Source organism: Rhopalosiphum padi, unplaced genomic scaffold (assembly GCF_020882245.1).
Source record: "Rhopalosiphum padi isolate XX-2018 unplaced genomic scaffold, ASM2088224v1 scaffold1, whole genome shotgun sequence".
In the NCBI taxonomy this organism is placed as follows: Eukaryota; Metazoa; Arthropoda; class Insecta; order Hemiptera; family Aphididae; genus Rhopalosiphum; species Rhopalosiphum padi.
Window position 1 is genome coordinate 9,755,749 of NW_026869996.1, and position 27,643 is coordinate 9,783,391.

The following is a 27,643-nucleotide window of genomic DNA, read 5'->3' on the forward strand; positions in this document are numbered from 1 at the left end:
TACGTTGAAAATGTACTAGACGATACTGCTAATAATAATGGTTTTGTGCAACGTGCGTGTAATGGGTATTGAATTTAATTGATATTAAATTAATAGTAGTGTAACAAAAAGTCAGTGTCATGAAACCCTGACCATTAGATTATAAGCAAATGATTCTAATTTTCCATAATTGACTTTCAAATATTACATTTAAGGTGATGCTTCATACACACAATAAAAAATGATTTAATATCATAATTTTGATATGATAATTTAAACAAACATTACAAAGTCATACTTTGAACTGCTTGTAAAACACTGTATTCTCAAGTTATTCTCCAAACACTACACATATTTAACTGACTATTTTTTATTTTTAGATGGCAGTATAGCAGATCATTCAATACATGCTGACACATGAATTCACATTTCTACCACTACGCTAAATATCAACATCCTACGTTGAAAATGTACTAGACGACACTGCTAATAATAATGGTTTTGTGCAACGTGCGTGTAATGGGTATTGAATTTAATTGATATTAAATTAATAGTAGTGTTGCAAAAAGGTAGTGTCATAAAACCCTAACCATTATATTAAGTAAATGGTTCTTATTTACCATTATTAACTTCCATATATTTCATTTAGGCTCATACTTAATAATAAACACTATAAAACGTGCTTATATATCACAATTTTGACTCATATTACAAATTCATATTTTTAGCTGCTCATAAGAATCTCAATTATCAAGTTAGTGTCATGAAACCTAGACAATTAGATTAAGTAAATGATTCTTATTTACCATTACTAACATCCATATTGGTCATTTAAGCTGATACTTCATAAACACTATAAAAAATGATTTTATATGGTAATTTTAACAAATATTACAAAGTCATATTTTTAACTGCTTATAAAACACTCAATTCTCATGTTAGTGTCTAGAAACCTTGATTACTAGATTATGACAATGATTCTTATTGTATAATGTATACAAGTATTACAAACTCTTATTATTTTAATATTGAAAATCAGCAATTTTATGTTAATGTACAAGTGTATTCTTTACTTATATTTTGTTTTACATTAAAACTCAACAAAACATTCTGGTAGATTTGTACTATCTCTTTTGTTGCTAAGCATTATAATTATTTCTTTAACCATTATACATATTTAACTGACTACTTTGTGTTTTAGATGGCAGTATAGCAGATCACTCGAGGCATGCTGAGACCATGAATTAACATTTCTATCACTTGGAAAGTTACAACATCTTCCGTTGAAAATGGAATAGAAGGTACTGCTAATATTAATGGTTTTATGCAACGTGCGTGTAATGGGTATTGAATGTAATTGATATTCAATTAATAGTAGTGTTACAAAAAGGTAGTGTCATAAAACCCTAACCATTATATTAAGTAAATGGTTCTTATTTACCATTATTAACTTCCATATATTTCATTTAGGCTCATACTTAATAATAAAACACTATAAAACATGTTTTTTATATGATAATATTGACTAATATTACAAATTCATACTTTGAACTGTCATAGTAAAACACTATATTCTCAAGTTATTCTCCAACCGTTATACATGTATTAACTTACTACATTTTTTCAGTTGGCAGTATATCAGATCAATCAAGGCACGCTGAGACACGAATTCACATTTCTACCACCAAGGAAAGTATCAACATCCTATGTTGAAAATGGACTAGAAGATACTGATAATAATATTGGATTTATGCAATGTGCGTGCAATGGTTATTGAATATAATTGATACTAAATTAATAGCTGTGAAACAATTGAGATTTGTTAAATATCTGAATAAAATAATAGTAAACACCTTTAGCTTGTATTGTTTATTCTTAAAATTTACCTATGCTATAAATATATTTTATTTTTACTATATTTAAATGATCTTTATAAAACATTTATAAAACACTCAAATATTAAGTTAATGTTTAGAAGCTTGAACAATAGTTTAAGAAATTTACCATTATTATCTTTCACGTGTTTCATTTAACCTGGTATTTTGAATACACTATAATACATGTTTTTATATGATAATTTTGACAAATTCCCATTTTGAAACTGCTTATAAAACACTCAAAATTATTAAATGTATGCACCGACAGAGGGCGGTAGTGGCTACGACATCCGTCGGCCGATGCCCGATCGCCTCAGAGTAAAACTAGTTGGTTGCGTGTGTGCCGTTCGCCGGACGGCCTTTTGACATAATTGACGGTTGTTTTTACTTAGCTATTGGGTGTAGTTGTTGTTCATTTAATAAAGATTTTTGATATTATAAACGAATTGTTCATATTTTATGCCCGAAGTTAACACAAGTAAGTGTCTTGATCCTTGACTACTCGATTACGAAAATGATTCTGATTTATAATTTTTAACTTGCACATGTTTCATTTAACCAGATATTTTTACTTCATAAAAACTATAAAATATGATTTTACAAGTCAATTTTGACGAATAATACAAATTAATATTTTTAGATTCTGAACGGAGTGATGAATGTATTGATTTTACAATGATGTTTGTATTATTTTTGTGTCCGTCATCACTTTTTGGAGTAGTAATAATGCTTCGGTTTTGACTTCAGCCCCTCTTTGAAAAGACAAAATCGATTTTTTGATTTTGCTGTAACTCAAAAACGAATCATTGTAAATACTTGAAATTTTCAACAAACGTTTATATTAGCGTTATCTATTTGCGATTAAATTTTCAAAATATTTTGACATTTTTTAAGCTACTTATAGATAATTGAAACTTATCGTAGTAAAAAATAAATCAAAAATCGTTAGTCACAATTTTTGTTTATATGCATTTAAAGTTCAAATGTTTAGAAAATATATCGAAATCACGAAAATTTGCAAAGAATTTTGAAGTTGAAAATTCATAAAATCTTTGTGATTTATACTTAAGGTTCACAAATCCAATACTAGGTTATCCATAAGTTTTCCTTCAAGTAACCGTAAACAAAAAAAAATCCATTGTCAATTTAGAAAACATTTTATGTGCGTATGAAATATAATTTTTTACGAAATCGCGTAAAATAACGATATATTACAATTTAAATATAGGTAATAATATAATATATCCAACTAATTATCATTGACTGACAAATCATCTCCGTTCAGAATCGTTTTTCGTATACAATGCTACCCGTCGTTGCATTCAAATTTAACACATCCATTAAAGTGACCAGTGACCTACTCTCCATCTCTACTATACAGCGGAGCGATACCCACTTTTTTCATATTGAAAAGGAGCAAATTTTCAGTTGTACAAATGTATTCTTTAGTCACACTTATAATAGGTACATTTATATTCTACAAAACATTCTGGTATATTTGTAGGTACTATCTTTTATGGCTTATCATAGTTATTATTTCTTATCGTCTGTTTATATATTATGTCTATATTTCATATCATTTTCCAGTTTTACATTCGTATTTGTATTTGAGTTTCAACTGTAAATTGTTTTCAAGAATTTTGTAATAAAAATGAAGTTTGTCTGTTAGTTTATGTTTTGATTGTTTCCATTTCAAAATTATTCAGTGTTGTCCACGTAATAGTCGTTATATAAAAATTGTTGTCCTCCTTACGGTGTCTAGTAGCGACATTCTATCCTCCAACCATTATACATATTTAACTTACTATTTTTTTTTTAGATGGCAGTACAGCAGATCATTCAATACATGCTGAGACATGAATTCACATTTCTACCACTATGCTAAATATCAATATCCTACGTTGAAAATGTACTAGACGATACTGCTAATAATAATGGTTTTGTGCAACGTGCGTGTAATGGGTATTGAATTTAATTGATATTAAATTAATAGTAGTGTAACAAAAAGTCAGTGTCATGAAACCCTGACCATTAGATTATAAGCAAATGATTCTAATTTTCCATAATTGACTTTCAAATATTACATTTAAGGTGATGCTTCATACACACAATAAAAAATGATTTAATATCATAATTTTGATATGATAATTTAAACAAACATTACAAAGTCATACTTTGAACTGCTTGTAAAACACTGTATTCTCAAGTTATTCTCCAAACACTACACATATTTAACTGACTATTTTTTATTTTTAGATGGCAGTATAGCAGATCATTCAATACATGCTGACACATGAATTCACATTTCTACCACTACGCTAAATATCAACATCCTACGTTGAAAATGTACTAGACGACACTGCTAATAATAATGGTTTTGTGCAACGTGCGTGTAATGGGTATTGAATTTAATTGATATTAAATTAATAGTAGTGTTGCAAAAAGGTAGTGTCATAAAACCCTAACCATTATATTAAGTAAATGGTTCTTATTTACCATTATTAACTTCCATATATTTCATTTAGGCTCATACTTAATAATAAACACTATAAAACGTGCTTATATATCACAATTTTGACTCATATTACAAATTCATATTTTTAGCTGCTCATAAGAATCTCAATTATCAAGTTAGTGTCATGAAACCTAGACAATTAGATTAAGTAAATGATTCTTATTTACCATTACTAACATCCATATTGGTCATTTAAGCTGATACTTCATAAACACTATAAAAAATGATTTTATATGGTAATTTTAACAAATATTACAAAGTCATATTTTTAACTGCTTATAAAACACTCAATTCTCATGTTAGTGTCTAGAAACCTTGATTACTAGATTATGACAATGATTCTTATTGTATAATGTATACAAGTATTACAAACTCTTATTATTTTAATATTGAAAATCAGCAATTTTATGTTAATGTACAAGTGTATTCTTTACTTATATTTTGTTTTACATTAAAACTCAACAAAACATTCTGGTAGATTTGTACTATCTCTTTTGTTGCTAAGCATTATAATTATTTCTTTAACCATTATACATATTTAACTGACTACTTTGTGTTTTAGATGGCAGTATAGCAGATCACTCGAGGCATGCTGAGACCATGAATTAACATTTCTATCACTTGGGAAAGTTACAACATCTTCCGTTGAAAATGGAATAGAAGGTACTGCTAATATTAATGGTTTTATGCAACGTGCGTGTAATGGGTATTGAATGTAATTGATATTCAATTAATAGTAGTGTTACAAAAAGGTAGTGTCATAAAACCCTAACCATTATATTAAGTAAATGGTTCTTATTTACCATTATTAACTTCCATATATTTCATTTAGGCTCATACTTAATAATAAACACTATAAAACATGTTTTTTATATGATAATATTGACTAATATTACAAATTCATACTTTGAACTGTCATAGTAAAACACTATATTCTCAAGTTATTCTCCAACCGTTATACATTATTAACTTACTACATTTTTTCAGTTGGCAGTATATCAGATCAATCAAGGCACGCTGAGACACGAATTCACATTTCTACCACCAAGGAAAGTATCAACATCCTATGTTGAAAATGGACTAGAAGATACTGATAATAATATTGGATTTATGCAATGTGCGTGCAATGGTTATTGAATATAATTGATACTAAATTAATAGCTGTGAAACAATTGAGATTTGTTAAATATCTGAATAAAATAATAGTAAACACCTTTAGCTTGTATTGTTTATTCTTAAAATTTACCTATGCTATAAATATATTTTATTTTTACTATATTTAAATGATCTTTATAAAACATTTATAAAACACTCAAATATTAAGTTAATGTTTAGAAGCTTGAACAATAGTTTAAGAAATTTACCATTATTATCTTTCACGTGTTTCATTTAACCTGGTATTTTGAATACACTATAATACATGTTTTTATATGATAATTTTGACAAATTCCCATTTTGAAACTGCTTATAAAACACTCAAAATTATTAAATGTATGCACCGACAGAGGGCGGTAGTGGCTACGACATCCGTCGGCCGATGCCCGATCGCCTCAGAGTAAAACTAGTTGGTTGCGTGTGTGCCGTTCGCCGGACGGCCTTTTGACATAATTGACGGTTGTTTTTACTTAGCTATTGGGTGTAGTTGTTGTTCATTTAATAAAGATTTTTGATATTATAAACGAATTGTTCATATTTTATGCCCGAAGTTAACACAAGTAAGTGTCTTGATCCTTGACTACTCGATTACGAAAATGATTCTGATTTATAATTTTTAACTTGCACATGTTTCATTTAACCAGATATTTTTACTTCATAAAAACTATAAAATATGATTTTACAAGTCAATTTTGACGAATAATACAAATTAATATTTTTAGATTCTGAACGGAGTGATGAATGTATTGATTTTACAATGATGTTTGTATTATTTTTGTGTCCGTCATCACTTTTTGGAGTAGTAATAATGCTTCGGTTTTGACTTCAGCCCCTCTTTGAAAAGACAAAATCGATTTTTTGATTTTGCTGTAACTCAAAAACGAATCATTGTAAATACTTGAAATTTTCAACAAACGTTTATATTAGCGTTATCTATTTGCGATTAAATTTTCAAAATATTTTGACATTTTTTAAGCTACTTATAGATAATTGAAACTTATCGTAGTAAAAAATAAATCAAAAATCGTTAGTCACAATTTTTGTTTATATGCATTTAAAGTTCAAATGTTTAGAAAATATATCGAAATCACGAAAATTTGCAAAGAATTTTGAAGTTGAAAATTCATAAAATCTTTGTGATTTATACTTAAGGTTCACAAATCCAATACTAGGTTATCCATAAGTTTTCCTTCAAGTAACCGTAAACAAAAAAAAATCCATTGTCAATTTAGAAAACATTTTATGTGCGTATGAAATATAATTTTTTACGAAATCGCGTAAAATAACGATATATTACAATTTAAATATAGGTAATAATATAATATATCCAACTAATTATCATTGACTGACAAATCATCTCCGTTCAGAATCGTTTTTCGTATACAATGCTACCCGTCGTTGCATTCAAATTTAACACATCCATTAAAGTGACCAGTGACCTACTCTCCATCTCTACTATACAGCGGAGCGATACCCACTTTTTTCATATTGAAAAGGAGCAAATTTTCAGTTGTACAAATGTATTCTTTAGTCACACTTATAATAGGTACATTTATATTCTACAAAACATTCTGGTATATTTGTAGGTACTATCTTTTATGGCTTATCATAGTTATTATTTCTTATCGTCTGTTTATATATTATGTCTATATTTCATATCATTTTCCAGTTTTACATTCGTATTTGTATTTGAGTTTCAACTGTAAATTGTTTTCAAGAATTTTGTAATAAAAATGAAGTTTGTCTGTTAGTTTATGTTTTGATTGTTTCCATTTCAAAATTATTCAGTGTTGTCCACGTAATAGTCGTTATATAAAAATTGTTGTCCTCCTTACGGTGTCTAGTAGCGACATTCTATCCTCCAACCATTATACATATTTAACTTACTATTTTTTTTTTAGATGGCAGTACAGCAGATCATTCAATACATGCTGAGACATGAATTCACATTTCTACCACTATGCTAAATATCAATATCCTACGTTGAAAATGTACTAGACGATACTGCTAATAATAATGGTTTTGTGCAACGTGCGTGTAATGGGTATTGAATTTAATTGATATTAAATTAATAGTAGTGTAACAAAAAGTCAGTGTCATGAAACCCTGACCATTAGATTATAAGCAAATGATTCTAATTTTCCATAATTGACTTTCAAATATTACATTTAAGGTGATGCTTCATACACACAATAAAAAATGATTTAATATCATAATTTTGATATGATAATTTAAACAAACATTACAAAGTCATACTTTGAACTGCTTGTAAAACACTGTATTCTCAAGTTATTCTCCAAACACTACACATATTTAACTGACTATTTTTTATTTTTAGATGGCAGTATAGCAGATCATTCAATACATGCTGACACATGAATTCACATTTCTACCACTACGCTAAATATCAACATCCTACGTTGAAAATGTACTAGACGACACTGCTAATAATAATGGTTTTGTGCAACGTGCGTGTAATGGGTATTGAATTTAATTGATATTAAATTAATAGTAGTGTTGCAAAAAGGTAGTGTCATAAAACCCTAACCATTATATTAAGTAAATGGTTCTTATTTACCATTATTAACTTCCATATATTTCATTTAGGCTCATACTTAATAATAAACACTATAAAACGTGCTTATATATCACAATTTTGACTCATATTACAAATTCATATTTTTAGCTGCTCATAAGAATCTCAATTATCAAGTTAGTGTCATGAAACCTAGACAATTAGATTAAGTAAATGATTCTTATTTACCATTACTAACATCCATATTGGTCATTTAAGCTGATACTTCATAAACACTATAAAAAATGATTTTATATGGTAATTTTAACAAATATTACAAAGTCATATTTTTAACTGCTTATAAAACACTCAATTCTCATGTTAGTGTCTAGAAACCTTGATTACTAGATTATGACAATGATTCTTATTGTATAATGTATACAAGTATTACAAACTCTTATTATTTTAATATTGAAAATCAGCAATTTTATGTTAATGTACAAGTGTATTCTTTACTTATATTTTGTTTTACATTAAAACTCAACAAAACATTCTGGTAGATTTGTACTATCTCTTTTGTTGCTAAGCATTATAATTATTTCTTTAACCATTATACATATTTAACTGACTACTTTGTGTTTTAGATGGCAGTATAGCAGATCACTCGAGGCATGCTGAGACCATGAATTAACATTTCTATCACTTGGGAAAGTTACAACATCTTCCGTTGAAAATGGAATAGAAGGTACTGCTAATATTAATGGTTTTATGCAACGTGCGTGTAATGGGTATTGAATGTAATTGATATTCAATTAATAGTAGTGTTACAAAAAGGTAGTGTCATAAAACCCTAACCATTATATTAAGTAAATGGTTCTTATTTACCATTATTAACTTCCATATATTTCATTTAGGCTCATACTTAATAATAAACACTATAAAACATGTTTTTTATATGATAATATTGACTAATATTACAAATTCATACTTTGAACTGTCATAGTAAAACACTATATTCTCAAGTTATTCTCCAACCGTTATACATTATTAACTTACTACATTTTTTCAGTTGGCAGTATATCAGATCAATCAAGGCACGCTGAGACACGAATTCACATTTCTACCACCAAGGAAAGTATCAACATCCTATGTTGAAAATGGACTAGAAGATACTGATAATAATATTGGATTTATGCAATGTGCGTGCAATGGTTATTGAATATAATTGATACTAAATTAATAGCTGTGAAACAATTGAGATTTGTTAAATATCTGAATAAAATAATAGTAAACACCTTTAGCTTGTATTGTTTATTCTTAAAATTTACCTATGCTATAAATATATTTTATTTTTACTATATTTAAATGATCTTTATAAAACATTTATAAAACACTCAAATATTAAGTTAATGTTTAGAAGCTTGAACAATAGTTTAAGAAATTTACCATTATTATCTTTCACGTGTTTCATTTAACCTGGTATTTTGAATACACTATAATACATGTTTTTATATGATAATTTTGACAAATTCCCATTTTGAAACTGCTTATAAAACACTCAAAATTATTAAATGTATGCACCGACAGAGGGCGGTAGTGGCTACGACATCCGTCGGCCGATGCCCGATCGCCTCAGAGTAAAACTAGTTGGTTGCGTGTGTGCCGTTCGCCGGACGGCCTTTTGACATAATTGACGGTTGTTTTTACTTAGCTATTGGGTGTAGTTGTTGTTCATTTAATAAAGATTTTTGATATTATAAACGAATTGTTCATATTTTATGCCCGAAGTTAACACAAGTAAGTGTCTTGATCCTTGACTACTCGATTACGAAAATGATTCTGATTTATAATTTTTAACTTGCACATGTTTCATTTAACCAGATATTTTTACTTCATAAAAACTATAAAATATGATTTTACAAGTCAATTTTGACGAATAATACAAATTAATATTTTTAGATTCTGAACGGAGTGATGAATGTATTGATTTTACAATGATGTTTGTATTATTTTTGTGTCCGTCATCACTTTTTGGAGTAGTAATAATGCTTCGGTTTTGACTTCAGCCCCTCTTTGAAAAGACAAAATCGATTTTTTGATTTTGCTGTAACTCAAAAACGAATCATTGTAAATACTTGAAATTTTCAACAAACGTTTATATTAGCGTTATCTATTTGCGATTAAATTTTCAAAATATTTTGACATTTTTTAAGCTACTTATAGATAATTGAAACTTATCGTAGTAAAAAATAAATCAAAAATCGTTAGTCACAATTTTTGTTTATATGCATTTAAAGTTCAAATGTTTAGAAAATATATCGAAATCACGAAAATTTGCAAAGAATTTTGAAGTTGAAAATTCATAAAATCTTTGTGATTTATACTTAAGGTTCACAAATCCAATACTAGGTTATCCATAAGTTTTCCTTCAAGTAACCGTAAACAAAAAAAAATCCATTGTCAATTTAGAAAACATTTTATGTGCGTATGAAATATAATTTTTTACGAAATCGCGTAAAATAACGATATATTACAATTTAAATATAGGTAATAATATAATATATCCAACTAATTATCATTGACTGACAAATCATCTCCGTTCAGAATCGTTTTTCGTATACAATGCTACCCGTCGTTGCATTCAAATTTAACACATCCATTAAAGTGACCAGTGACCTACTCTCCATCTCTACTATACAGCGGAGCGATACCCACTTTTTTCATATTGAAAAGGAGCAAATTTTCAGTTGTACAAATGTATTCTTTAGTCACACTTATAATAGGTACATTTATATTCTACAAAACATTCTGGTATATTTGTAGGTACTATCTTTTATGGCTTATCATAGTTATTATTTCTTATCGTCTGTTTATATATTATGTCTATATTTCATATCATTTTCCAGTTTTACATTCGTATTTGTATTTGAGTTTCAACTGTAAATTGTTTTCAAGAATTTTGTAATAAAAATGAAGTTTGTCTGTTAGTTTATGTTTTGATTGTTTCCATTTCAAAATTATTCAGTGTTGTCCACGTAATAGTCGTTATATAAAAATTGTTGTCCTCCTTACGGTGTCTAGTAGCGACATTCTATCCTCCAACCATTATACATATTTAACTTACTATTTTTTTTTTAGATGGCAGTACAGCAGATCATTCAATACATGCTGAGACATGAATTCACATTTCTACCACTATGCTAAATATCAATATCCTACGTTGAAAATGTACTAGACGATACTGCTAATAATAATGGTTTTGTGCAACGTGCGTGTAATGGGTATTGAATTTAATTGATATTAAATTAATAGTAGTGTAACAAAAAGTCAGTGTCATGAAACCCTGACCATTAGATTATAAGCAAATGATTCTAATTTTCCATAATTGACTTTCAAATATTACATTTAAGGTGATGCTTCATACACACAATAAAAAATGATTTAATATCATAATTTTGATATGATAATTTAAACAAACATTACAAAGTCATACTTTGAACTGCTTGTAAAACACTGTATTCTCAAGTTATTCTCCAAACACTACACATATTTAACTGACTATTTTTTATTTTTAGATGGCAGTATAGCAGATCATTCAATACATGCTGACACATGAATTCACATTTCTACCACTACGCTAAATATCAACATCCTACGTTGAAAATGTACTAGACGACACTGCTAATAATAATGGTTTTGTGCAACGTGCGTGTAATGGGTATTGAATTTAATTGATATTAAATTAATAGTAGTGTTGCAAAAAGGTAGTGTCATAAAACCCTAACCATTATATTAAGTAAATGGTTCTTATTTACCATTATTAACTTCCATATATTTCATTTAGGCTCATACTTAATAATAAACACTATAAAACGTGCTTATATATCACAATTTTGACTCATATTACAAATTCATATTTTTAGCTGCTCATAAGAATCTCAATTATCAAGTTAGTGTCATGAAACCTAGACAATTAGATTAAGTAAATGATTCTTATTTACCATTACTAACATCCATATTGGTCATTTAAGCTGATACTTCATAAACACTATAAAAAATGATTTTATATGGTAATTTTAACAAATATTACAAAGTCATATTTTTAACTGCTTATAAAACACTCAATTCTCATGTTAGTGTCTAGAAACCTTGATTACTAGATTATGACAATGATTCTTATTGTATAATGTATACAAGTATTACAAACTCTTATTATTTTAATATTGAAAATCAGCAATTTTATGTTAATGTACAAGTGTATTCTTTACTTATATTTTGTTTTACATTAAAACTCAACAAAACATTCTGGTAGATTTGTACTATCTCTTTTGTTGCTAAGCATTATAATTATTTCTTTAACCATTATACATATTTAACTGACTACTTTGTGTTTTAGATGGCAGTATAGCAGATCACTCGAGGCATGCTGAGACCATGAATTAACATTTCTATCACTTGGGAAAGTTACAACATCTTCCGTTGAAAATGGAATAGAAGGTACTGCTAATATTAATGGTTTTATGCAACGTGCGTGTAATGGGTATTGAATGTAATTGATATTCAATTAATAGTAGTGTTACAAAAAGGTAGTGTCATAAAACCCTAACCATTATATTAAGTAAATGGTTCTTATTTACCATTATTAACTTCCATATATTTCATTTAGGCTCATACTTAATAATAAACACTATAAAACATGTTTTTTATATGATAATATTGACTAATATTACAAATTCATACTTTGAACTGTCATAGTAAAACACTATATTCTCAAGTTATTCTCCAACCGTTATACATTATTAACTTACTACATTTTTTCAGTTGGCAGTATATCAGATCAATCAAGGCACGCTGAGACACGAATTCACATTTCTACCACCAAGGAAAGTATCAACATCCTATGTTGAAAATGGACTAGAAGATACTGATAATAATATTGGATTTATGCAATGTGCGTGCAATGGTTATTGAATATAATTGATACTAAATTAATAGCTGTGAAACAATTGAGATTTGTTAAATATCTGAATAAAATAATAGTAAACACCTTTAGCTTGTATTGTTTATTCTTAAAATTTACCTATGCTATAAATATATTTTATTTTTACTATATTTAAATGATCTTTATAAAACATTTATAAAACACTCAAATATTAAGTTAATGTTTAGAAGCTTGAACAATAGTTTAAGAAATTTACCATTATTATCTTTCACGTGTTTCATTTAACCTGGTATTTTGAATACACTATAATACATGTTTTTATATGATAATTTTGACAAATTCCCATTTTGAAACTGCTTATAAAACACTCAAAATTATTAAATGTATGCACCGACAGAGGGCGGTAGTGGCTACGACATCCGTCGGCCGATGCCCGATCGCCTCAGAGTAAAACTAGTTGGTTGCGTGTGTGCCGTTCGCCGGACGGCCTTTTGACATAATTGACGGTTGTTTTTACTTAGCTATTGGGTGTAGTTGTTGTTCATTTAATAAAGATTTTTGATATTATAAACGAATTGTTCATATTTTATGCCCGAAGTTAACACAAGTAAGTGTCTTGATCCTTGACTACTCGATTACGAAAATGATTCTGATTTATAATTTTTAACTTGCACATGTTTCATTTAACCAGATATTTTTACTTCATAAAAACTATAAAATATGATTTTACAAGTCAATTTTGACGAATAATACAAATTAATATTTTTAGATTCTGAACGGAGTGATGAATGTATTGATTTTACAATGATGTTTGTATTATTTTTGTGTCCGTCATCACTTTTTGGAGTAGTAATAATGCTTCGGTTTTGACTTCAGCCCCTCTTTGAAAAGACAAAATCGATTTTTTGATTTTGCTGTAACTCAAAAACGAATCATTGTAAATACTTGAAATTTTCAACAAACGTTTATATTAGCGTTATCTATTTGCGATTAAATTTTCAAAATATTTTGACATTTTTTAAGCTACTTATAGATAATTGAAACTTATCGTAGTAAAAAATAAATCAAAAATCGTTAGTCACAATTTTTGTTTATATGCATTTAAAGTTCAAATGTTTAGAAAATATATCGAAATCACGAAAATTTGCAAAGAATTTTGAAGTTGAAAATTCATAAAATCTTTGTGATTTATACTTAAGGTTCACAAATCCAATACTAGGTTATCCATAAGTTTTCCTTCAAGTAACCGTAAACAAAAAAAAATCCATTGTCAATTTAGAAAACATTTTATGTGCGTATGAAATATAATTTTTTACGAAATCGCGTAAAATAACGATATATTACAATTTAAATATAGGTAATAATATAATATATCCAACTAATTATCATTGACTGACAAATCATCTCCGTTCAGAATCGTTTTTCGTATACAATGCTACCCGTCGTTGCATTCAAATTTAACACATCCATTAAAGTGACCAGTGACCTACTCTCCATCTCTACTATACAGCGGAGCGATACCCACTTTTTTCATATTGAAAAGGAGCAAATTTTCAGTTGTACAAATGTATTCTTTAGTCACACTTATAATAGGTACATTTATATTCTACAAAACATTCTGGTATATTTGTAGGTACTATCTTTTATGGCTTATCATAGTTATTATTTCTTATCGTCTGTTTATATATTATGTCTATATTTCATATCATTTTCCAGTTTTACATTCGTATTTGTATTTGAGTTTCAACTGTAAATTGTTTTCAAGAATTTTGTAATAAAAATGAAGTTTGTCTGTTAGTTTATGTTTTGATTGTTTCCATTTCAAAATTATTCAGTGTTGTCCACGTAATAGTCGTTATATAAAAATTGTTGTCCTCCTTACGGTGTCTAGTAGCGACATTCTATCCTCCAACCATTATACATATTTAACTTACTATTTTTTTTTTAGATGGCAGTACAGCAGATCATTCAATACATGCTGAGACATGAATTCACATTTCTACCACTATGCTAAATATCAATATCCTACGTTGAAAATGTACTAGACGATACTGCTAATAATAATGGTTTTGTGCAACGTGCGTGTAATGGGTATTGAATTTAATTGATATTAAATTAATAGTAGTGTAACAAAAAGTCAGTGTCATGAAACCCTGACCATTAGATTATAAGCAAATGATTCTAATTTTCCATAATTGACTTTCAAATATTACATTTAAGGTGATGCTTCATACACACAATAAAAAATGATTTAATATCATAATTTTGATATGATAATTTAAACAAACATTACAAAGTCATACTTTGAACTGCTTGTAAAACACTGTATTCTCAAGTTATTCTCCAAACACTACACATATTTAACTGACTATTTTTTATTTTTAGATGGCAGTATAGCAGATCATTCAATACATGCTGACACATGAATTCACATTTCTACCACTACGCTAAATATCAACATCCTACGTTGAAAATGTACTAGACGACACTGCTAATAATAATGGTTTTGTGCAACGTGCGTGTAATGGGTATTGAATTTAATTGATATTAAATTAATAGTAGTGTTGCAAAAAGGTAGTGTCATAAAACCCTAACCATTATATTAAGTAAATGGTTCTTATTTACCATTATTAACTTCCATATATTTCATTTAGGCTCATACTTAATAATAAACACTATAAAACGTGCTTATATATCACAATTTTGACTCATATTACAAATTCATATTTTTAGCTGCTCATAAGAATCTCAATTATCAAGTTAGTGTCATGAAACCTAGACAATTAGATTAAGTAAATGATTCTTATTTACCATTACTAACATCCATATTGGTCATTTAAGCTGATACTTCATAAACACTATAAAAAATGATTTTATATGGTAATTTTAACAAATATTACAAAGTCATATTTTTAACTGCTTATAAAACACTCAATTCTCATGTTAGTGTCTAGAAACCTTGATTACTAGATTATGACAATGATTCTTATTGTATAATGTATACAAGTATTACAAACTCTTATTATTTTAATATTGAAAATCAGCAATTTTATGTTAATGTACAAGTGTATTCTTTACTTATATTTTGTTTTACATTAAAACTCAACAAAACATTCTGGTAGATTTGTACTATCTCTTTTGTTGCTAAGCATTATAATTATTTCTTTAACCATTATACATATTTAACTGACTACTTTGTGTTTTAGATGGCAGTATAGCAGATCACTCGAGGCATGCTGAGACCATGAATTAACATTTCTATCACTTGGGAAAGTTACAACATCTTCCGTTGAAAATGGAATAGAAGGTACTGCTAATATTAATGGTTTTATGCAACGTGCGTGTAATGGGTATTGAATGTAATTGATATTCAATTAATAGTAGTGTTACAAAAAGGTAGTGTCATAAAACCCTAACCATTATATTAAGTAAATGGTTCTTATTTACCATTATTAACTTCCATATATTTCATTTAGGCTCATACTTAATAATAAACACTATAAAACATGTTTTTTATATGATAATATTGACTAATATTACAAATTCATACTTTGAACTGTCATAGTAAAACACTATATTCTCAAGTTATTCTCCAACCGTTATACATTATTAACTTACTACATTTTTTCAGTTGGCAGTATATCAGATCAATCAAGGCACGCTGAGACACGAATTCACATTTCTACCACCAAGGAAAGTATCAACATCCTATGTTGAAAATGGACTAGAAGATACTGATAATAATATTGGATTTATGCAATGTGCGTGCAATGGTTATTGAATATAATTGATACTAAATTAATAGCTGTGAAACAATTGAGATTTGTTAAATATCTGAATAAAATAATAGTAAACACCTTTAGCTTGTATTGTTTATTCTTAAAATTTACCTATGCTATAAATATATTTTATTTTTACTATATTTAAATGATCTTTATAAAACATTTATAAAACACTCAAATATTAAGTTAATGTTTAGAAGCTTGAACAATAGTTTAAGAAATTTACCATTATTATCTTTCACGTGTTTCATTTAACCTGGTATTTTGAATACACTATAATACATGTTTTTATATGATAATTTTGACAAATTCCCATTTTGAAACTGCTTATAAAACACTCAAAATTATTAAATGTATGCACCGACAGAGGGCGGTAGTGGCTACGACATCCGTCGGCCGATGCCCGATCGCCTCAGAGTAAAACTAGTTGGTTGCGTGTGTGCCGTTCGCCGGACGGCCTTTTGACATAATTGACGGTTGTTTTTACTTAGCTATTGGGTGTAGTTGTTGTTCATTTAATAAAGATTTTTGATATTATAAACGAATTGTTCATATTTTATGCCCGAAGTTAACACAAGTAAGTGTCTTGATCCTTGACTACTCGATTACGAAAATGATTCTGATTTATAATTTTTAACTTGCACATGTTTCATTTAACCAGATATTTTTACTTCATAAAAACTATAAAATATGATTTTACAAGTCAATTTTGACGAATAATACAAATTAATATTTTTAGATTCTGAACGGAGTGATGAATGTATTGATTTTACAATGATGTTTGTATTATTTTTGTGTCCGTCATCACTTTTTGGAGTAGTAATAATGCTTCGGTTTTGACTTCAGCCCCTCTTTGAAAAGACAAAATCGATTTTTTGATTTTGCTGTAACTCAAAAACGAATCATTGTAAATACTTGAAATTTTCAACAAACGTTTATATTAGCGTTATCTATTTGCGATTAAATTTTCAAAATATTTTGACATTTTTTAAGCTACTTATAGATAATTGAAACTTATCGTAGTAAAAAATAAATCAAAAATCGTTAGTCACAATTTTTGTTTATATGCATTTAAAGTTCAAATGTTTAGAAAATATATCGAAATCACGAAAATTTGCAAAGAATTTTGAAGTTGAAAATTCATAAAATCTTTGTGATTTATACTTAAGGTTCACAAATCCAATACTAGGTTATCCATAAGTTTTCCTTCAAGTAACCGTAAACAAAAAAAAATCCATTGTCAATTTAGAAAACATTTTATGTGCGTATGAAATATAATTTTTTACGAAATCGCGTAAAATAACGATATATTACAATTTAAATATAGGTAATAATATAATATATCCAACTAATTATCATTGACTGACAAATCATCTCCGTTCAGAATCGTTTTTCGTATACAATGCTACCCGTCGTTGCATTCAAATTTAACACATCCATTAAAGTGACCAGTGACCTACTCTCCATCTCTACTATACAGCGGAGCGATACCCACTTTTTTCATATTGAAAAGGAGCAAATTTTCAGTTGTACAAATGTATTCTTTAGTCACACTTATAATAGGTACATTTATATTCTACAAAACATTCTGGTATATTTGTAGGTACTATCTTTTATGGCTTATCATAGTTATTATTTCTTATCGTCTGTTTATATATTATGTCTATATTTCATATCATTTTCCAGTTTTACATTCGTATTTGTATTTGAGTTTCAACTGTAAATTGTTTTCAAGAATTTTGTAATAAAAATGAAGTTTGTCTGTTAGTTTATGTTTTGATTGTTTCCATTTCAAAATTATTCAGTGTTGTCCACGTAATAGTCGTTATATAAAAATTGTTGTCCTCCTTACGGTGTCTAGTAGCGACATTCTATCCTCCAACCATTATACATATTTAACTTACTATTTTTTTTTTAGATGGCAGTACAGCAGATCATTCAATACATGCTGAGACATGAATTCACATTTCTACCACTATGCTAAATATCAATATCCTACGTTGAAAATGTACTAGACGATACTGCTAATAATAATGGTTTTGTGCAACGTGCGTGTAATGGGTATTGAATTTAATTGATATTAAATTAATAGTAGTGTAACAAAAAGTCAGTGTCATGAAACCCTGACCATTAGATTATAAGCAAATGATTCTAATTTTCCATAATTGACTTTCAAATATTACATTTAAGGTGATGCTTCATACACACAATAAAAAATGATTTAATATCATAATTTTGATATGATAATTTAAACAAACATTACAAAGTCATACTTTGAACTGCTTGTAAAACACTGTATTCTCAAGTTATTCTCCAAACACTACACATATTTAACTGACTATTTTTTATTTTTAGATGGCAGTATAGCAGATCATTCAATACATGCTGACACATGAATTCACATTTCTACCACTACGCTAAATATCAACATCCTACGTTGAAAATGTACTAGACGACACTGCTAATAATAATGGTTTTGTGCAACGTGCGTGTAATGGGTATTGAATTTAATTGATATTAAATTAATAGTAGTGTTGCAAAAAGGTAGTGTCATAAAACCCTAACCATTATATTAAGTAAATGGTTCTTATTTACCATTATTAACTTCCATATATTTCATTTAGGCTCATACTTAATAATAAACACTATAAAACGTGCTTATATATCACAATTTTGACTCATATTACAAATTCATATTTTTAGCTGCTCATAAGAATCTCAATTATCAAGTTAGTGTCATGAAACCTAGACAATTAGATTAAGTAAATGATTCTTATTTACCATTACTAACATCCATATTGGTCATTTAAGCTGATACTTCATAAACACTATAAAAAATGATTTTATATGGTAATTTTAACAAATATTACAAAGTCATATTTTTAACTGCTTATAAAACACTCAATTCTCATGTTAGTGTCTAGAAACCTTGATTACTAGATTATGACAATGATTCTTATTGTATAATGTATACAAGTATTACAAACTCTTATTATTTTAATATTGAAAATCAGCAATTTTATGTTAATGTACAAGTGTATTCTTTACTTATATTTTGTTTTACATTAAAACTCAACAAAACATTCTGGTAGATTTGTACTATCTCTTTTGTTGCTAAGCATTATAATTATTTCTTTAACCATTATACATATTTAACTGACTACTTTGTGTTTTAGATGGCAGTATAGCAGATCACTCGAGGCATGCTGAGACCATGAATTAACATTTCTATCACTTGGGAAAGTTACAACATCTTCCGTTGAAAATGGAATAGAAGGTACTGCTAATATTAATGGTTTTATGCAACGTGCGTGTAATGGGTATTGAATGTAATTGATATTCAATTAATAGTAGTGTTACAAAAAGGTAGTGTCATAAAACCCTAACCATTATATTAAGTAAATGGTTCTTATTTACCATTATTAACTTCCATATATTTCATTTAGGCTCATACTTAATAATAAACACTATAAAACGTGCTTATATATCACAATTTTGACTCATATTACAAATTCATATTTTTAGCTGCTCATAAGAATCTCAATTATCAAGTTAGTGTCATGAAACCTAGACAATTAGATTAAGTAAATGATTCTTATTTACCATTACTAACATCCATATTGGTCATTTAAGCTGATACTTCATAAACACTATAAAAAATGATTTTATATGGTAATTTTAACAAATATTACAAAGTCATATTTTTAACTGCTTATAAAACACTCAATTCTCATGTTAGTGTCTAGAAACCTTGATTACTAGATTATGACAATGATTCTTATTGTATAATGTATACAAGTATTACAAACTCTTATTATTTTAATATTGAAAATCAGCAATTTTATGTTAATGTACAAGTGTATTCTTTACTTATATTTTGTTTTACATTAAAACTCAACAAAACATTCTGGTAGATTTGTACTATCTCTTTTGTTGCTAAGCATTATAATTATTTCTTTAACCATTATACATATTTAACTGACTACTTTGTGTTTTAGATGGCAGTATAGCAGATCAGTCGAGGCATGCTGAGACCATGAATTAACATTTCTATCACTTGGGAAAGTTACAACATCTTCCGTTGAAAATGGAATAGAAGGTACTGCTAATATTAATGGTTTTATGCAACGTGCGTGTAATGGGTATTGAATGTAATTGATATTCAATTAATAGTAGTGTTACAAAAAGGTAGTGTCATAAAACCCTAACCATTATATTAAGTAAATGGTTCTTATTTACCATTATTAACTTCCATATATTTCATTTAGGCTCATACTTAATAATAAACACTATAAAACGTGCTTATATATCACAATTTTGACTCATATTACAAATTCATATTTTTAGCTGCTCATAAGAATCTCAATTATCAAGTTAGTGTCATGAAACCTAGACAATTAGATTAAGTAAATGATTCTTATTTACCATTACTAACATCCATATTGGTCATTTAAGCTGATACTTCATAAACACTATAAAAAATGATTTTATATGGTAATTTTAACAAATATTACAAAGTCATATTTTTAACTGCTTATAAAACACTCAATTCTCATGTTAGTGTCTAGAAACCTTGATTACTAGATTATGACAATGATTCTTATTGTATAATGTATACAAGTATTACAAACTCTTATTATTTTAATATTGAAAATCAGCAATTTTATGTTAATGTACAAGTGTATTCTTTACTTATATTTTGTTTTACATTAAAACTCAACAAAACATTCTGGTAGATTTGTACTATCTCTTTTGTTGCTAAGCATTATAATTATTTCTTTAACCATTATACATATTTAACTGACTACTTTGTGTTTTAGATGGCAGTATAGCAGATCACTCGAGGCATGCTGAGACCATGAATTAACATTTCTATCACTTGGGAAAGTTACAACATCTTCCGTTGAAAATGGAATAGAAGGTACTGCTAATATTAATGGTTTTATGCAACGTGCGTGTAATGGGTATTGAATGTAATTGATATTCAATTAATAGTAGTGTTGCAAAAAGGTAGTGTCATAAAACCCTAACCATTATATTAAGTAAATGGTTCTTATTTACCATTATTAACTTCCATATATTTCATTTAGGCTCATACTTAATAATAAACACTATAAAACGTGCTTATATATCACAATTTTGACTCATATTACAAATTCATATTTTTAGCTGCTCATAAGAATCTCAATTATCAAGTTAGTGTCATGAAACCTAGACAATTAGATTAAGTAAATGATTCTTATTTACCATTACTAACATCCATATTGGTCATTTAAGCTGATACTTCATAAACACTATAAAAAATGATTTTATATGGTAATTTTAACAAATATTACAAAGTCATATTTTTAACTGCTTATAAAACACTCAATTCTCATGTTAGTGTCTAGAAACCTTGATTACTAGATTATGACAATGATTCTTATTGTATAATGTATACAAGTATTACAAACTCTTATTATTTTAATATTGAAAATCAGCAATTTTATGTTAATGTACAAGTGTATTCTTTACTTATATTTTGTTTTACATTAAAACTCAACAAAACATTCTGGTAGATTTGTACTATCTCTTTTGTTGCTAAGCATTATAATTATTTCTTTAACCATTATACATATTTAACTGACTACTTTGTGTTTTAGATGGCAGTATAGCAGATCACTCGAGGCATGCTGAGACCATGAATTAACATTTCTATCACTTGGGAAAGTTACAACATCTTCCGTTGAAAATGGAATAGAAGGTACTGCTAATATTAATGGTTTTATGCAACGTGCGTGTAATGGGTATTGAATGTAATTGATATTCAATTAATAGTAGTGTTACAAAAAGGTAGTGTCATAAAACCCTAACCATTATATTAAGTAAATGGTTCTTATTTACCATTATTAACTTCCATATATTTCATTTAGGCTCATACTTAATAATAAACACTATAAAACATGTTTTTTATATGATAATATTGACTAATATTACAAATTCATACTTTGAACTGCCTGTAAAACACTATATTCTCAAGTTATTCTCCAACCGTTATACATTATTAACTTACTACATTTTTTCAGTTGGCAGTATATCAGATCAATCAAGGCACGCTGAGACACGAATTCACATTTCTACCACCAAGGAAAGTATCAACATCCTATGTTGAAAATGGACTAGAAGATACTGATAATAATATTGGATTTATGCAATGTGCGTGCAATGGTTATTGAATATAATTGATACTAAATTAATAGCTGTGAAACAATTGAGATTTGTTAAATATCTGAATAAAATAATAGTAAACACCTTTAGCTTGTATTGTTTATTCTTAAAATTTACCTATGCTATAAATATATTTTATTTTTACTATATTTAAATGATCATTATAAAACATTTATAAAACACTCAAATATTAAGTTAATGTTTAGAAGCTTGAACAATAGTTTAAGAAATTTACCATTATTATCTTTCACGTGTTTCATTTAACCTGGTATTTTGAATACACTATAATACATGTTTTTATATGATAATTTTGACAAATTCCCATTTTGAAACTGCTTATAAAACACTCAAAATTATTAAATGTATGCACCGACAGAGGGCGGTAGTGGCTACGACATCCGTCGGCCGATGCCCGATCGCCTCAGAGTAAAACTAGTTGGTTGCGTGTGTGCCGTTCGCCGGACGGCCTTTTGACATAATTGACGGTTGTTTTTACTTAGCTATTGGGTGTAGTTGTTGTTCATTTAATAAAGATTTTTGATATTATAAACGAATTGTTCATATTTTATGCCCGAAGTTAACACAAGTAAGTGTCTTGATCCTTGACTACTCGATTACGAAAATGATTCTGATTTATAATTTTTAACTTGCACATGTTTCATTTAACCAGATATTTTTACTTCATAAAAACTATAAAATATGATTTTACAAGTCAATTTTGACGAATAATACAAATTAATATTTTTAGATTCTGAACGGAGTGATGAATGTATTGATTTTACAATGATGTTTGTATTATTTTTGTGTCCGTCATCACTTTTTGGAGTAGTAATAATGCTTCGGTTTTGACTTCAGCCCCTCTTTGAAAAGACAAAATCGATTTTTTGATTTTGCTGTAACTCAAAAACGAATCATTGTAAATACTTGAAATTTTCAACAAACGTTTATATTAGCGTTATCTATTTGCGATTAAATTTTCAAAATATTTTGACATTTTTTAAGCTACTTATAGATAATTGAAACTTATCGTAGTAAAAAATAAATCAAAAATCGTTAGTCACAATTTTTGTTTATATGCATTTAAAGTTCAAATGTTTAGAAAATATATCGAAATCACGAAAATTTGCAAAGAATTTTGAAGTTGAAAATTCATAAAATCTTTGTGATTTATACTTAAGGTTCACAAATCCAATACTAGGTTATCCATAAGTTTTCCTTCAAGTAACCGTAAACAAAAAAAAATCCATTGTCAATTTAGAAAACATTTTATGTGCGTATGAAATATAATTTTTTACGAAATCGCGTAAAATAACGATATATTACAATTTAAATATAGGTAATAATATAATATATCCAACTAATTATCATTGACTGACAAATCATCTCCGTTCAGAATCGTTTTTCGTATACAATGCTACCCGTCGTTGCATTCAAATTTAACACATCCATTAAAGTGACCAGTGACCTACTCTCCATCTCTACTATACAGCGGAGCGATACCCACTTTTTTCATATTGAAAAGGAGCAAATTTTCAGTTGTACAAATGTATTCTTTAGTCACACTTATAATAGGTACATTTATATTCTACAAAACATTCTGGTATATTTGTAGGTACTATCTTTTATGGCTTATCATAGTTATTATTTCTTATCGTCTGTTTATATATTATGTCTATATTTCATATCATTTTCCAGTTTTACATTCGTATTTGTATTTGAGTTTCAACTGTAAATTGTTTTCAAGAATTTTGTAATAAAAATGAAGTTTGTCTGTTAGTTTATGTTTTGATTGTTTCCATTTCAAAATTATTCAGTGTTGTCCACGTAATAGTCGTTATATAAAAATTGTTGTCCTCCTTACGGTGTCTAGTAGCGACATTCTATCCTCCAACCATTATACATATTTAACTTACTATTTTTTTTTTAGATGGCAGTACAGCAGATCATTCAATACATGCTGAGACATGAATTCACATTTCTACCACTATGCTAAATATCAATATCCTACGTTGAAAATGTACTAGACGATACTGCTAATAATAATGGTTTTGTGCAACGTGCGTGTAATGGGTATTGAATTTAATTGATATTAAATTAATAGTAGTGTAACAAAAAGTCAGTGTCATGAAACCCTGACCATTAGATTATAAGCAAATGATTCTAATTTTCCATAATTGACTTTCAAATATTACATTTAAGGTGATGCTTCATACACACAATAAAAAATGATTTAATATCATAATTTTGATATGATAATTTAAACAAACATTACAAAGTCATACTTTGAACTGCTTGTAAAACACTGTATTCTCAAGTTATTCTCCAAACACTACACATATTTAACTGACTATTTTTTATTTTTAGATGGCAGTATAGCAGATCATTCAATACATGCTGACACATGAATTCACATTTCTACCACTACGCTAAATATCAACATCCTACGTTGAAAATGTACTAGACGACACTGCTAATAATAATGGTTTTGTGCAACGTGCGTGTAATGGGTATTGAATTTAATTGATATTAAATTAATAGTAGTGTTGCAAAAAGGTAGTGTCATAAAACCCTAACCATTATATTAAGTAAATGGTTCTTATTTACCATTATTAACTTCCATATATTTCATTTAGGCTCATACTTAATAATAAACACTATAAAACGTGCTTATATATCACAATTTTGACTCATATTACAAATTCATATTTTTAGCTGCTCATAAGAATCTCAATTATCAAGTTAGTGTCATGAAACCTAGACAATTAGATTAAGTAAATGATTCTTATTTACCATTACTAACATCCATATTGGTCATTTAAGCTGATACTTCATAAACACTATAAAAAATGATTTTATATGGTAATTTTAACAAATATTACAAAGTCATATTTTTAACTGCTTATAAAACACTCAATTCTCATGTTAGTGTCTAGAAACCTTGATTACTAGATTATGACAATGATTCTTATTGTATAATGTATACAAGTATTACAAACTCTTATTATTTTAATATTGAAAATCAGCAATTTTATGTTAATGTACAAGTGTATTCTTTACTTATATTTTGTTTTACATTAAAACTCAACAAAACATTCTGGTAGATTTGTACTATCTCTTTTGTTGCTAAGCATTATAATTATTTCTTTAACCATTATACATATTTAACTGACTACTTTGTGTTTTAGATGGCAGTATAGCAGATCACTCGAGGCATGCTGAGACCATGAATTAACATTTCTATCACTTGGGAAAGTTACAACATCTTCCGTTGAAAATGGAATAGAAGGTACTGCTAATATTAATGGTTTTATGCAACGTGCGTGTAATGGGTATTGAATGTAATTGATATTCAATTAATAGTAGTGTTACAAAAAGGTAGTGTCATAAAACCCTAACCATTATATTAAGTAAATGGTTCTTATTTACCATTATTAACTTCCATATATTTCATTTAGGCTCATACTTAATAATAAACACTATAAAACATGTTTTTTATATGATAATATTGACTAATATTACAAATTCATACTTTGAACTGTCATAGTAAAACACTATATTCTCAAGTTATTCTCCAACCGTTATACATTATTAACTTACTACATTTTTTCAGTTGGCAGTATATCAGATCAATCAAGGCACGCTGAGACACGAATTCACATTTCTACCACCAAGGAAAGTATCAACATCCTATGTTGAAAATGGACTAGAAGATACTGATAATAATATTGGATTTATGCAATGTGCGTGCAATGGTTATTGAATATAATTGATACTAAATTAATAGCTGTGAAACAATTGAGATTTGTTAAATATCTGAATAAAATAATAGTAAACACCTTTAGCTTGTATTGTTTATTCTTAAAATTTACCTATGCTATAAATATATTTTATTTTTACTATATTTAAATGATCATTATAAAACATTTATAAAACACTCAAATATTAAGTTAATGTTTAGAAGCTTGAACAATAGTTTAAGAAATTTACCATTATTATCTTTCACGTGTTTCATTTAACCTGGTATTTTGAATACACTATAATACATGTTTTTATATGATAATTTTGACAAATTCCCATTTTGAAACTGCTTATAAAACACTCAAAATTATTAAATGTATGCACCGACAGAGGGCGGTAGTGGCTACGACATCCGTCGGCCGATGCCCGATCGCCTCAGAGTAAAACTAGTTGGTTGCGTGTGTGCCGTTCGCCGGACGGCCTTTTGACATAATTGACGGTTGTTTTTACTTAGCTATTGGGTGTAGTTGTTGTTCATTTAATAAAGATTTTTGATATTATAAACGAATTGTTCATATTTTATGCCCGAAGTTAACACAAGTAAGTGTCTTGATCCTTGACTACTCGATTACGAAAATGATTCTGATTTATAATTTTTAACTTGCACATGTTTCATTTAACCAGATATTTTTACTTCATAAAAACTATAAAATATGATTTTACAAGTCAATTTTGACGAATAATACAAATTAATATTTTTAGATTCTGAACGGAGTGATGAATGTATTGATTTTACAATGATGTTTGTGTCCGTCATCACTTTTTGGAGTAGTAATAATGCTTCGGTTTTGACTTCAGCCCCTCTTTGAAAAGACAAAATCGATTTTTTTGATTTTGCTGTAACTCAAAAACGAATCATTGTAAATACTTGAA

The 27,643-nt window shown here is 27.8% G+C and overlaps 7 long non-coding RNA genes across 7 annotated transcripts; all 7 read left to right on the forward strand.

Annotated features, from left to right (window-relative positions):
- Window positions 1-3,473: 3,473 nt before the first annotated feature.
- Window positions 3,474-5,589, forward strand: LOC132931342 (uncharacterized). Its single transcript, XR_009662471.1, has 4 exons — window positions 3,474-3,818; window positions 4,113-4,242; window positions 4,934-5,034; window positions 5,359-5,589. It is a non-coding gene; the product is annotated as an uncharacterized LOC132931342 (long non-coding RNA).
- A 1,636-nt stretch (window positions 5,590-7,225) lies between these two features.
- On the forward strand, window positions 7,226-9,341 carry LOC132931344 (uncharacterized). The gene is made up of 4 exons (XR_009662472.1): window positions 7,226-7,570; window positions 7,865-7,994; window positions 8,686-8,786; window positions 9,111-9,341. It is a non-coding gene; the product is annotated as an uncharacterized LOC132931344 (long non-coding RNA).
- A 1,636-nt stretch (window positions 9,342-10,977) lies between these two features.
- LOC132931345 (uncharacterized) lies at window positions 10,978-13,093 on the forward strand. The gene is made up of 4 exons (XR_009662473.1): window positions 10,978-11,322; window positions 11,617-11,746; window positions 12,438-12,538; window positions 12,863-13,093. It is a non-coding gene; the product is annotated as an uncharacterized LOC132931345 (long non-coding RNA).
- A 1,636-nt stretch (window positions 13,094-14,729) lies between these two features.
- Window positions 14,730-16,845, forward strand: LOC132931341 (uncharacterized). Its single transcript, XR_009662470.1, has 4 exons — window positions 14,730-15,074; window positions 15,369-15,498; window positions 16,190-16,290; window positions 16,615-16,845. It is a non-coding gene; the product is annotated as an uncharacterized LOC132931341 (long non-coding RNA).
- Window positions 16,846-18,481: 1,636 nt separating this feature from the next.
- Window positions 18,482-20,029, forward strand: LOC132931388 (uncharacterized). The gene is made up of 3 exons (XR_009662575.1): window positions 18,482-18,826; window positions 19,121-19,250; window positions 19,942-20,029. It is a non-coding gene; the product is annotated as an uncharacterized LOC132931388 (long non-coding RNA).
- A 2,358-nt stretch (window positions 20,030-22,387) lies between these two features.
- Window positions 22,388-23,061, forward strand: LOC132931434 (uncharacterized). The gene is made up of 2 exons (XR_009662615.1): window positions 22,388-22,508; window positions 22,831-23,061. It is a non-coding gene; the product is annotated as an uncharacterized LOC132931434 (long non-coding RNA).
- A 1,633-nt stretch (window positions 23,062-24,694) lies between these two features.
- On the forward strand, window positions 24,695-26,813 carry LOC132931336 (uncharacterized). Its single transcript, XR_009662466.1, has 4 exons — window positions 24,695-25,042; window positions 25,337-25,466; window positions 26,158-26,258; window positions 26,583-26,813. It is a non-coding gene; the product is annotated as an uncharacterized LOC132931336 (long non-coding RNA).
- Window positions 26,814-27,643: the final 830 nt, after the last annotated feature.